The sequence below is a fragment of the Nycticebus coucang genome, chromosome 17 (assembly GCF_027406575.1).
Source record: "Nycticebus coucang isolate mNycCou1 chromosome 17, mNycCou1.pri, whole genome shotgun sequence".
Taxonomy (NCBI): Eukaryota; Metazoa; Chordata; class Mammalia; order Primates; family Lorisidae; genus Nycticebus; species Nycticebus coucang.
In genome coordinates, this window is record NC_069796.1 from 58,884,143 (window position 1) to 58,898,572 (window position 14,430).

At 35.8% G+C, this 14,430-nt stretch overlaps 1 long non-coding RNA gene across 1 annotated transcript in view; it reads right to left on the minus strand.

Annotated features, from left to right (window-relative positions):
- LOC128569191 (uncharacterized) overlaps positions 1-14,430 on the minus strand; it is a 65,478-nt gene that overhangs the window by 27,184 nt on the left and 23,864 nt on the right. The window contains exons 2-3 of the long non-coding RNA XR_008375281.1: positions 5,225-5,332; positions 3,628-3,725 (exon numbers count right to left, since the gene is read on the minus strand). This is a non-coding gene — a long non-coding RNA (uncharacterized LOC128569191). The remainder of the gene's footprint in view (positions 1-3,627; positions 3,726-5,224; positions 5,333-14,430) is intronic.

Genomic DNA, 14,430 nt, shown 5'->3' on the forward strand with positions numbered 1-14,430 from the left:
TTAATATTAATAAAGGGTGAGTCCAACCCAGCCTACTGCCTTTGCCCTTTTTAAACACTTAATTATTTTATCTTTATATTATACTTCCATGAGAATTCTAGAGTCGGTTGAATTTTTGAGTACCTAAAAAGATCCTGTTAGATTTTCTTATTGGAATTGCCCTGACTTACCTGATTGACTCAAAGAGAATTGACAGCTTTACAAACATTAAGTCATTCTATCTACAAACTTAAACATTCAAGTTTTCTTGTTATCCTTAATATAGTTTTAAGCTTTTCACCATAAGGGTTCTGTGCATCCTTTTTCAGGTTAATTAATACATACTTTTATTATTTTTATTGCCAGTATAATTTGTACCTCAGTTTCATATTTTCTGGAAAACTAGAAAACTAAGCTTTCTAGTTTTGATGGGATAAAGAAATACTGTTGACTTCTTAACTATTTTCTACTTCACATTTAATCAGCATGAATTGTTTTTCCACAAAAACTTTAGGAAACAAAAAAGGGAAAAAAGATGAAAAGTTTGCCTTTGCAAAGGAACAGGGCTGGTTTTTCCTCTAAAATGGAAAGCAGTGAAATAAGAAAGCTTAAAGACACAGAAAAACATTGTGGATTAAGTAAAGGAAGCTGAGAGGTTCACTCCCCTAGTTGAAATAGACCAACGCTTAAACCTCACCCCTGGGAGAGAGAAAACCCAGTTCAGGGCCAGGTACAATGGCTCACAACAATAATCTTAGCACTTTGAGAGGCCAAGGCAGGAGGATCACTTGAGAGGCTAGAAACTGGAGACCAGCCTGGGCAATATAGTGCAACCCCATCTCAAAAAAAAATCTGAAAATTAGCTGGACAAGGTGGTACATGTCTGCAATTCCAGCTGTTCGGGAGGTTGAGGCAGGAGGATAGCTTGAGCCCAGGAGTTTGAGTTTGTTGTAAGCTATAATCACTTAATCAAGGAGTTATTAGGAAAAAAAAAACCCTTTTCGAAAATGGTTACATAAACCAAGAATTGAATTCTAAACAACATATTCCCTAATTCCTCATCTTTAAAATCAAGATTCTGCACAAAATGATATCTAAGTTTCCTCTTGCCTCAATTCTGTGGTGACATTCTTCTTAGAAAACGAAGAACCACAAGGGGAGAAATAATTTTGTGTGAATTAATTTCTACTATCCACTTTTTCATCATCTTTTCCAGCAAGAAAGCTTTGAGAACTGGAGTTATTTAAGAGAACTCAAGGGGAATGAGTTTAGTCTCCATAAATGCACAGAGACAGTGTGACAATGGAAGCTTTGGAAAGGAATCATTTTTGGTTGGTTTCTAGATTGGCTCTTTTTCTGTTGTTAGCTCTACCCTCTACTCTAAGACTGAAGCTCATTTCAACGTGGTCCATGTTTGTTCGGGGGTTTTAGTTTGGGAAGAGAAGAGGGAGAAGTGAAACTTCTGGAGTTGCATTGCTAAAGGAAGCTTGTTCTTCCATACCCTTTGCTACAGAATATTTATTCAAAGTTCCTCTTTTGTGGAGTTTTCTTTTGTGGACTCCCCCTAATATCCAAATAGAAAATATATTTGAGACAGAATATAAAACCAATCACTAGAGTTTCATGCATGATTCACATATTTCTTCTACTTGATGAATTCCCTTTCTCTATCTACACACCAAGACCAGTTCTCTCACCACCATCCCTAAGGTACTCGGCAAAGAAATTAAGGCTATACTTTTGAAAAACAATAGATCTTAAAATCAAACCATCATCTCAAAACAGAAAAGTATGGCTTAGGTGGAGGCACAAAAAAATTCTAAAAAATGAATTCAAGACTAGTGTCATATCATAAAGTGGAAAGTTATCTGTGCTGTGTGTCATCAATATGAAGATTCATGTTTACTCATCAAATAAAGATGTGTATGGATATGAAAAGATATCCAGGGTGGAAGTGAAGAAAACAATCTTTACAAGTGAGTATGACGATCAACATACAAAAGATTGGCTGGGTGCCTGTGGCTCAAGCGAGTAAGGCGCCAGCCACATACACCCGAGCTGGTGGGTTCAAATCCAGCCCAGGGCCTGTCAAACAACAATGACGGCTGCAGCCAAAAAAACAGCTGGGTGTTTTGGCAGGCGCCTGTAGTCCCAGCTACTTGGGAGGTGGAGGCAGGAGAATCACTTGAGCCCAGGAGTTGGAGGTTGCTATGAGCTGTGATACCACAGCACTCTACCCGGGGTAACAGCTTAAGGCTCTGTCTCAAAAAAAAAAAAAAAAGATACAAAAGATTATGCCCAGTATCAACCCACTTTTGTAAGAAGACACATAAATATAGACACAAACCTGGAATCTTATAAAAAATAGACCAATGAAACAAGCAATTTTTGGCTCCTTTTTCTGTATATGCCTACATTTTCTAATTTTGTATGAAAACTTCTATTTTTACATTAAAGCAAAAATTTTTAAAGGAGAAAAAAACGTAAGTCAAATCAAAATGAACACTAGAGATCTATGTCCTGGTCGTAGCATGTCCAATGTGTAATAGTAGAAATGTCTGAGTAAATCACCAAATTTTCCTTATGCCTGTTTCATTATTTATAAAATAGAAGTAGCTGTCTTTCTCTGTCACAGAGTCAAAACACTTACCCACAAAGAGTTTAGCAATAAGTTAGACATACACTTGCATGAGACCCAGCAATTCAACGCTTTGATATTTACTCAAGAGAAATGAAAATATGCCCACACAAAGACTTACATGTGATTGTTCATAGCAGCATTATGCAAACTAGCCCCAAACTGGGCACAACTTAAATGGTCACTCAACATAGTACTTAGCAAAAAACAGAGAACAAACTACTGACACATGTATATGCAGCAACGGTGATGGATCTCAAAAATAATATGGCATATGAAAAATGTAGACCTGAAAGTTATTTTAAAAGGCAAAACTATAATGACAGAAAGCAAATCATTGGTTTCCTGAGACTGGGGGAAGGGAGATGATTGCCTGCGAATAGGCACATAGGAACTTGGAGTAATGGAAATATTCTGTCTTGAAGGTGGTGGTGGTTACACCATTGTATGCATTTGTCCATCTGATATATGCTTAAAATGGGTGATTTTATTGCATGTAAATCATACCCCAATATAACTGTTTTTAAAATTATACAGCAGAACTTAAGAAAAAAAAAACCACTGTCAAACAAAGTATTTAAAAAGATACTGTAAAATATGAAACTCAATAGGAATATAAGGAAATTTTCTTTTAAAACAAAAGCATGAGGAAACAACCTTGAATATATTCAGCTAATGACAATTTTCCTTTGATGAAAGGAAGAGTGGGTGTAAGCAAGGAGAAAAAGGAATCATTGTTACCTGTTCTTTAGACGTCTTCTAGTTCTGTTAAATTTTACATCACAGTTGGGGAAACTATGTATCTTCTAAATTATTTTAATACTGTTCTCTGCTAAATACTTAGAAAACAGAGGAGAAAAAACTCCCCCAGCTTCAGCGCAAAATCCTACCATTGAAAATTTTGCCAAACAGCCATCAGATGTTAAATATTTGGAAAACCTTCAAGTCCACATTTTGTGTTTCCAATGACAGTTTGGAGAGACTGAGTCTGAAGGCTGTTAATTACTCACCTGAGGATGCATGCGGATAAGTGGTGGAGCCAGACCCTACAGTTTGATGGAGACCGAATGCCTTGGTGGTTACCCTACCCCGCCTTGGAGAGAAGCTCCTGCTTAGAAATAAACATTAAGAATCAATTGGGGGTGGGTAGGTAGGAATCCAGGAGGGGGAAGTTCTCTGGCAATAACAAATGGCAAAGATGGGTCTACACAAGGAGAAGGAACGCTATAGAGAAATGACAAAGAGAAAAAATCAGGACCTTCTTCACAGCTGCAGGCTGGCTGGCCTCTGGTGCCCCTTACCATGGACACGGGGAGGGGTGACCACATGACACATTGGGACTGTGTCTAGGGTGACTGCTGAGTGTGTTTCAGTCATGGGGGGGACATTTGTGCGCCAAGGACTCTCTGAATATCTAGACTGAAAAGGAATCGCTTGCAATTCTACTTGTTAAACTACTATACATTCACATTTTGTTTCTCATTCATCTTGTCTTACCCCTTTCACAGGCTTCTGCACTCCCAATGGAAGACAGCCCTGAAGCCAGTTATTTCTCGCCACCAAGCATTCCTTCCTTAAAGGGGGGGATCAGGATGAGTTAAGAAACCTTCAGGCCACAGAGGTTTACACCATCTTTATACCATTTTATTTCTGAGGGATGTTTTTTAAAGACAAATTCCATTGGTTTTATAGTAGTAATATTACAAAATAATGCATGATTCTTATTTATCTCTCTTTTCCTTATTTCTTACAAAGGAAAAAAGGGCAACTAGGTTATGATCCCACCACTAATCAATAAGGCTGTGATGCAGACACTGCCAGTTATAACACACATAGTATATGAGTGCTTTGGAGCCATATTTTTTCACATACTGCACCATGATCATGTTTCATCTTCTTACATTTTAATTTAAACCTTCCTCTACTAAATATTTTTAATATCTTCATAACTGGCTGGATATGTGATAATTTACTTAAATAACGCCCTTTTACTGGATAGTTATATTTCCTCTCTCCCACATTTTTACTATTAGAAATGGCATTTAATAACACCACTTATGAAGTATATTTCTCCAAAAATATTAAAACTGAATCTAATGAAGCATTTAGGTCTAGTTTCCAGATTACAGGAAATGAAACCATCTGAAAGCCCACAAATGTGGAACATTTAACAGAAAAACTCATCTAGTATTTTCAATAAGTTGATGGCATGGACAAAAAGGGGGAAGTTACTATTCTAGATAAGAAGAAACATTACCAAAAAACAAACAAACAAAGGAAAGCTATGGGGTTTGTTTGAATGTTGAAATCATTCAACAGTAATTTTTAATATTGATATGTATAAATCAATTATAAAAAGATATTGGGGGAAAAAACAGAAATCCAAATATGGGCTAGTATTAAAGAGTTATCATTAACTTTGTTAGATGCAGTCAGAGTGATTATGTAAAATAAGATGTGCTCATATTATAAAGCTGCATACATAAATACCTAAATAGTATAGAGTTATTATGTTAAGCAGTAACCTGATCTCTAAAAATGTCTAATTTTTAAATACTAAATGTCTATTTTTAAATACTGCAGGAGACTTGGCACGATGGCTCATACCTTGGCGTGATGGCTCATACCTCCCAGCACTTTGGGAGGCCAACGTGGAAGAATCACTTGAGATCAGGAGCGCAAAACCAGCCTGGGAAATACAGCAAGCCCTTGACACTACAAAATAAAAATTAGAAAATCAGCCAGGCTGGGACACACCTATAGTTCCAGCAACCTAGGAGCCTGAGGCAGAGGATTACTTGAGTTCAAGTTCAGGAACTCAAGGCTGCAGGGAACTACAATTGATCCACAGCACTCCAGGATGACAGAGCAAGCCCCTGTTCCTAAGATAAATAAAAAAACAAAAAATTGAATCAAATTTAATAACCATTACTGCCCTAAAACTAGATGATAGGTAAATGTAGACTACTTCGATGGTCTCTATTTTATCTGTGCATGAAAAAAAATTGAATTCTTTTATTAAGGAAAATTCCAAACATAGAAAAAGTAAAACTCATGTTAATTCCCTTTTGCCCATTAACCAGGTTCAGCAATCATTAATTGATGGTCAATGTTGTTTCCTCTATATTACCTTCCACTTCCCCATCCCCAGGTTATCTAAAACAAATCCTACATCTGCTATCCTGCCATCTATGAATATCTTAGTATGAATCTCCGAAAGATGAGAACTTTTTTAAACATGATCAAAATATCATCATCATATCTAAAATCATTCAACAGTAATTCCTTAGTGTCAACAAATAAGCAGTGTTTAAATTTCCCTACTTGTTCAATGAATATTGTTTGTTTTAGTTTGTCTAAATCAGTATCAAAGTAAAATTAGTAACTGGAGGCCATTATCATAAGTCAAGTATCTCAGGAATAGAAAAATAAATACCATACGTTCTCATTTATAGGTGGGTTTAACACCTAATAACAGAAAATGAAGATAGGAAAAAGGTAGCCCTATATTTACTAACATGAAAATAAGTGAGATACATTGTTTCATGAAAAGAACAAGTTTGGAAACAATATAGATAGACTAAGCCCATGTATAATAATCATGTATGTGGAATATGTACATAGGAATTTGTACATACATACAGAACAAAATTTTTAGGCAGTCAGTAGATGGGTAGATGAGCCATAAAAGAAGATTTTAAACATTTTCTCTATATTTCTGTACTATTTGAATCTTTTATAAGGAGAATACATTTATACATTAGTTAAGGCATTATGTCAATTAAATAATACTTCAATAATATAGGCAATTGAATATGAAGTGTTTAGAGTGGTAGAACTTTGCTTTCTATGAACCCCCATCCCTGGTGTCAGAGAGGCCTTGTAGAAAGCTGATTTTAAGCCCACACATGGAGGTAATTAGGCAGGGTGAGCCAACACCCTACTGCCAGTAGAGATGGGTCAATGGAGCTGAAGGGAAGGTTGAACTTCCACCCCATTATGGCAAAGGGGCAGTATGACTCAGTGCCCCACTTTTATCAGGGTGATGTTACCAGAATCTAGCCAGCATCTGAAATGGCACATCCACCCAACCCTTGCATTGTTTTGCACTATACCTCACAAGAAGACTACCTGCTTTCCAAAAAAGAAGATGAAGTTGTATCCAGAATCCCATAAGCTAATCTGCAAAATATCCAACATACAACCAAAGGCCAGTCAACATACTAAGAATCAGGGAAATTACAAAATGAATGAGAAAAAATATTTAACACATTGGTACTGAAATGTACCAGTTTGGGGAATGTTCTGACAAGAATTAAAGTAGTCATTATAAAAATGCTTCAAAAATATTCCAAATGCTTTTGAAACAAATAAAAAAAGAGAAACTTTAATTAAAAGCATAAAAGAATAAAAACAAACCAAAAGGAAATGAGAGTATTGAAAAATGTAATGGCTGAAATAAAAGCTTGATGGATGGGCTCAATTCTCAAGTGGTGATGGTAAGTAAGAAAACTTAACTTAAAAACAGAAGAATAGAATTGACCCAATCTGGACAATGGAGTGAAACCACAGTGTGATGGGGGGGTTGGGGAGGAGAATAGTGACCTGAGGGGCCGAAATAAAATAGCTAACATTCATTTCATTTGAGTTTATGAAGGAAAGAAGAGAAACAGAAAGACTAAAATAATGAGAAGTAGTGGCCAGAAACTTCTCAAATTAGGCAAGACACAAATTTACAGATTCAAGAAAAATTTCAAACATGAGAAATTAAAAAATTATTTTACACCATAAAAATCATAGTCTCATTTGAAAACAAAAGATGCAGAAAAAATTTTAAAATAAACAGGAAAAAAATTGTCCCCCATTTATATCAATTTGAGGGATAGCAGATTTCTCATCTACATAAAGGAGGCCAGAGAAAATAGCACAACATTGTCAAGTATTTAAGTAAATAATATAGCAATATATGAAAAGAACAGTGAAACATGAATTTTATATCTCCCAAAAAATGCTTTTAGGAATGAAGAAGGAATAAAGACATTCTCAGATGAAATGAAACTATTATAATTCATTGACATCACACCTACCCCCAAAAGAATTCCTTAAGAAAGTTCTCTTAAAAAATAAATAGTAAGGCTGGCTATGGGGGCTCACACCTATAATCCTAGCCCTCTGGGAGGCCAAGACAGGTGGATTGCTTGAAGTTTGAGACCAGCCTGATCAAGAGGGAGACCCTGTCTCTAAAAAATAGCCAGGCACTGTGGCCAGTGCCTATAGTCATACTTACTAGGGAGGCTGAGACAAGAGAATTGCCAGAGCCCAAGAATTTGAGGTTGCTGAGAGCTATGACACAATGGCCCTCTACTACGGGTGACATTGGAAGGCTGAGGCAAGAGAATCGCTTAAGCTGAAGAGTTTGAGGTTGCTGTAAGCTGTGACACCACAGCACTCTACCGAGGCTAACATAGTCAGACTGTGTCTCAAAAAAAAAAAAAAAGTAAATGAAGGGCCCTTGGAATATCAGTCAGAAAGGAAGAAAGAACATACCCTGGGAGAAAGACTCCCTATCCAATAAATGGTGCTGGAACAACTTGATATCCACAAGTAAAAGACTGAAACTGGACCCATACCTTTCTCCACTCACAAAAATTGATTCAAGATGGATAAAGGACTTGAATTTAAGGCGTGAAACAATAAAAATCCTCAAAAAAAGCATAGGAAAAACACTGGATGACGTCAGCCTGGAAAAGACTTTATGAGGAAGACTGCCATGGCAATAGCAACAATATCAATAATAAACAAATGGGATTTAATTAAACTGAAAAGCTTCTGTACAGCCAAGGAGACAACAACCAAAGCAAATAGACAACCTACCCAATGGGAAAGGATATTTGCATATTTTGAATCAGACAAACACTTAACAACCAGGATCTATACAGAACTTCAATTAATCCACAAGAAAAAAACCAACAATCCCATACATCAATGGGGAAGAGAGATGAATAGAATCTTCTTTAAAGATGACAGATGAATGGCTAGCAAACATATGAAAAAATGTTCATCATCTCTAATTATTAGAGAAATGCAAATCGAAACCACCCTGAGATACCATCTAACCCCAGCAAGAATGGCCTATATCACAAAATCTCAAAACTGCAGATTCTGACGCAGATGTGGAGGGAAAGGAATACTTTTATACTGCTGGTGGGACTGCAAACTAATACAACCTTTTGAAAGGAAATATGGAGAAATCTCAAAAAACTCAACCTAGACCTCCCGTTTGATCCTGCAATCCCATTACTGGGCATCTATCCAGGAAAAAAAAACCTTTTTTTTTAATAAAGACACCTGTACTAGGCTGTTTATTGCAGCCCAATTTACAATTGTCAAAATGTGGAAACAACCTAAATGTCCTTCAACCCAGGAATGGATTGGTAAGCTATGGTATATGTATATCATGGAATATTATTCAGCCATAAAAAATGGAAATTTTGCAGCATTTGTACTAACCTGGATGGAGGTGGAACACATTATTCTTAGTGAAGCATCACAGGAATGGAGAAGTATGAATCCTATTTATTCAATTTTGATATGAGGACAATTAATGACACAGTAGGGCATGGGGGATGGGGAGACCAGAGAGAGAAGGAGGGAGGGGGTGAGGGAAAGAAAAAGAAGAAAAAAAAAAAAGACAAGAAAATAGTGACTAACTCTCATATAGATTGGATTTAATTTTGACCAAAGTATATCATTTAAACATTAACTTTTAATTCAACTTGTTAATATGTTGTTTGGGATAGTGCATCCTCATTTATAAGTGAAATATGTTTGTAATTTCCCCTTTATAATAATATATTCTCTCCAATTTTAATATCAGGTGTACCCAGATCAAGTAGAATGATTTTGAAGTATTTCTTCTTTTTCTATTGTCTATAAGATTTGGCATGATCTGTTTTTTGAAATTATCTTTTACTTTTATTCATAAATATTAGTTGTCTATTTTTTGAGACTAAAAAAAAAACTAAGAAGAAGTTAACTGATGACTCCATACTGAATCTCAGAGTTAAAGCATTCTGTAATAGACATACTCTTATTTGACAATGGGAATGTTACTTTCTTTGCATTATTATTATTATTGCTTAATATTTTGATGCAGCAATTCTCTGATTTCTTTTCTGAATGTATTTGTGTTCGTTCATTCTTTACCAGGTTTTTGTTTCTAGTCCTTATCTTAAACTTTGTTATTATTATTAAATTTTAAGCCTCTTTAATTTTGTGAGGGCAAAAGAAATGGAAACCTAATAAACACATGTATATGTAAAAATAAAAAAAATAGTAAATGAAGGACCCTTGGAATATCAGTCGGAAAGGAAGAAAGAATATAGTAAGCAAAATGTGGGCAAATACAATGTACTTAATTTCTACTCTTGAGTTTTTTAAAAAAGTTTTGGTTGAAGTAAATTAGGTTTCTGACAGGATTCTTAATGTATATACAGAGTAAATATTTCTGATAATTATATTGTAAATTAGGAAATATAAAAAGAGGTTAGGTTTCTATATTCCATTCAAACTGATAAAATAACATCACTAGTTCGTGATGTTATGTATGGATAATCCACCTCATAGAGAAACCACTGAAAAAGCTATTCGAAGTTACAGTCTAAAACTCTATAGACAAAATGGAATTCTGCAAAAAGAAAGTAATTTATAGGAAGACAGAAAAAAAATAGAAACAGAAAACAGAGAGATAACAGAAAACAAAATATAATTACAGACTTACACCCAAATATATCAATAATTACATTAAATAGAACTGGTCTAAATATATAATTAAGAAACAGATTGGCATAGTGAATTAAAAAACACGACCCAACTTTATGCTGTCTACATTTCAAATATAAAATATAAGCAGAGTAGACATAAAATTAAAAGGGCAGAAAAACAAACTAAGCAAACATTAAACATTAATCAACTAAAGCATGAGTGGGTATATTAATAAAAGATAAAGCAGACTTCAGAGCAAAGACTATTATCAGAGATAGAAAAAGACATGATATGATGATAAACAGAGTCGATCCACTTAAATACATAGCAATTATAAACGTGTACGTAGCAAATGACAGAGATGTAAAATGTGTGAAGGAAAGAAATAGAGAAATCCACAATTGCAGCTGAAAACTTGAACACCGTTCTATCAACTATTTAAAGAATAGCCAGGCCACTCTCCCCCCAAAAAAAGATCAAGTTACAGAAGAATTCGATAACACTAACAGCCAACAGAAGCTAATTGACTTTTTTTTTTTTTTCGGTTTTTGGCCAAGGCTGGGTTTGAACCCGCCACCTCCGGCATATGGGACCGGCACCCTACTCCTTGAGCCACAGGTGCCGCATTTATAAAACCCATTAACACAAGAGAATACATATTCTGTTCCAGTGATCACAGAGTTTATACCAAGATAGGCTTTATCCTGGGCCATAAAACAAATCTCAAGGAATTTAAGAGAATCGAAATCAGAGTGAGTATAGTCTCTGCCTACAATGGAATCAAACTAGACATCAATAACAAAAAGATAACAGAAAAATCTTCAAAAATTTGGAACCTAAACAACACATTTCTCATGGATCAGAAAGAAAGTCAAAGAAAATTTTTAAAATACATTGACTTGAATAAAAATTGTTTCAAAATTTGTGTGACACAGATTACAACAGTGTGGAAGGGAAATTTTATAGCACTGCATCCACATTGTGGGGAAGTAATCCTCAGGACTCTGACAAAAGTACAACTATTTGGGAGACAGGTAGCGAGAGAAAGCAGGCCAAAAACCAAATTGCGTGATTACAGGAATCCTCTTCCCATATTCCTGTAAATCCTCATGACCCTGACAAGAGAAGAGCCATCCTGGGAGGACAGCTAGGGATAGAAATCAGGTCAGAGACCAAGTGGCATGGTTACAGCAACCCCCCCCCACCACCACCACCTTCCTGAAATGCTTTAGGGCGGGTATTCCTGGGAAGCATCAGGATCTCCTACCCTGGTGCTCGCTGGCACTAGAGATCAACACCTTTTGTGAAAGATAGTAATTTTAAAATTAGTCTCGGACAGAGCATCTTTCACTCTGCAGGAAAGATAACTTCCCTCACCTCTCATGACCCCCTCCCACATTCCAGCTACACTAATAAAAGGCCCTTGAAACTGTATGAGCTGAGCTGATTTCTGCTTCTTTAATATAAAGCCTCTCCTTATTTCCTGGACTGGCCTCCTCTCTTTCTTGCGGACTCTGGGAGGACTCTATTCCTTCTTTTTTTTTTTTTTGCTGTTTTCGGATGGAGCTGGGTTTGAACTGGCCACCTCCGGCATATGGGGCCGGCGCCCTACTCCGTTGAGCCACAGGCGCCGCCCAAAGGACTCTATTCCTAAACCTCTCACATATAAAGGAGGAAAAATGTGAGCAATCTAAGCTTCTGTCTAAGTAATAGAGAATGAGATGAGCAAAAGAAACCCAAAGCAAGCAAGAGTAACTCAATCCCAGAGAAGGAAGACAATAAAGATTAGAGCAAAACTCAATGAAATTGAAAACAGCAAAACAATAGAGGATGTGAATGAAAAAAAGACCCAGTTCTCCAAAAGGTTAATGCAACTTACAAACGTCTAGCAAGGCTAAAAAAAAAAAAAAAGAAAGAAACACACACTAATATTATCATAAAGAAAATCAGGGCTATCCATACACTCCCTGCAGACATCAAAGGATAATAAGGGATAGTTCTCTACAAAGACCACAGGGAAAAAAAAATTTTTTTTAAGATAGTAAAGTAAAAATAAATAAATAAAATAAAGATAATAAGGCAATACTAAGAACAATTATACACAGATGAATTTGACAACTTAGATAAAATAGAACAATTCTTCAAAAAACACAAACTGGGCCAGGAGTGGTGGCTCATACCTGTAATCTTAGCACTCTGGGAGACTGAGGTGGGCAGATTGCCTGAGCTCAGAAGTTCAAGACCAGCCTAAGCAACAGGTAACCCTGCCAGGCATTGGAACAGGTGTCTGTAGTCCCAGCTACTTGAGAGGCTGAGGTAAGAGGATCTATTGAGCCCAAGAGTTTGAGGTTGCTGTGAGCCACGACACTACAGAATCTACAGAGGGCAACAAAATGAGACTCTGTCTCAAAAAAAAAAGGCAGACTGCTACAACTCACACAATATAAAATAAATTGAATAGCCATATAGATATAAAAGTATTAAATTCATAATTTTAAAATTCCACCAAAAAGAAATATACAGGCCCAGATGGTTTCCTTAGAGAATTCTGACATTGAAAAAAGAATTAACATAATTTCTACACAATCTTTTCCAGAAAATGGAAGAGAATATTTTCCTGATTCATTTTTAAGATAAAATTTTAATTTTAGTTAAATATTTTAAATTAAAATTTCTATTTGTATTAATCATTATTCATATTTTATCTACCAATTTCACCAGATAATTTAAATAACAGAATAGTAGAATATTTGGAATAGCAAGATATTTATAAGGAAAATGCTTCTTTGAAAAAACAAAATGGGGTGGTGCCTATGGCTCAGTGGGTAGGGCGTCCTCCTCATATACCAAGTGTGGCAGGTTCAAACCTGGCCACAGCCAGTTAAAACAGCAGGGGCAACAGCAACAAAAAATAGCTAGGCATTGTGGCTGGCACCTATAGTCCCAAGCTACTTGGGAGGCTGAGGCAAGAGAATCGCTTAAGCCCAAGAGTTGGAGGTTGCTGTGAGCTATGACGCCCAACACTCTACTCAGAGCAACAGCTTGAGACTCTTGTCTCAAAAAAAAAAAAAAACAAGAAAGAAAAAAAAACAAAATGATTTCAAACTTTGATTTTTGCATTTTCTTTAATTTATATTTATTTATTTTATTGATACATAATAATTGTACATATTCCTAAGGTACATGTGATATTTTAATACACCCATAAATGTGAGTATTTAGGATAGCCATCACCTCAAGTATTTGTCATTTATTTGTGTTGGGAACATTTCACATTTTCTCTTCTAGTTGTTTTGAAATAGACAATAAATCATTGTTAACTATAGGCATCCTGTTGAGCAAACACTACAACTTATTCTTTCTACCTAACTCTATGTTTGTACACATTAAGCCCCCTCTACTCTTTCCAGCCCCTGGTAACTATTATTCTACACTCTACTTCCAGGAGATCAACTTTTTAAGCTCCCACTTACAAGAACATTCAATATTTGTCTTTCTGTGCCTAGCTCATTTCACTTAACATGATTACATCCAGTTCCATCCATGTTCTGCAAATGACAGGGTGTTATTCTTTTTATGGCTGAGCAGTATTCCACTGTACGTATATGTGTGTGTATATATCACATTTTCTTTACCCATTCATCTAGTGGTAGACACAAACAAACCTAGGGATGAGGGCAGGTATCCTTTTGATATACTAATTTCCCTTCCTTTGGATAAATGCCCAGCAGTGGAATTGCTGAATCATATGGTAGTCCTGCTTTTATTTATTTATTTATTTATTTTTGAGAAAACCCCATATTATTTTCCATAATGGGGTACTAATTTACACTTCCAACAACAATGTTCCATTTCTCTACATCCTCACAATCATTTGTTATTTTTGTCTTTTTAATAATTCTAACTGGGGTGAGATTATATCTAATTGTGGCTTTGATTTGTATTTACCTGATGATTAGAGAATATTGAGCTATTTTTGCATTCCTGTAGGACATTTGTACATCTTCTTTTCAGAAATGGCTTTTCAGATCCTTTGCCCTTTTAAGGGG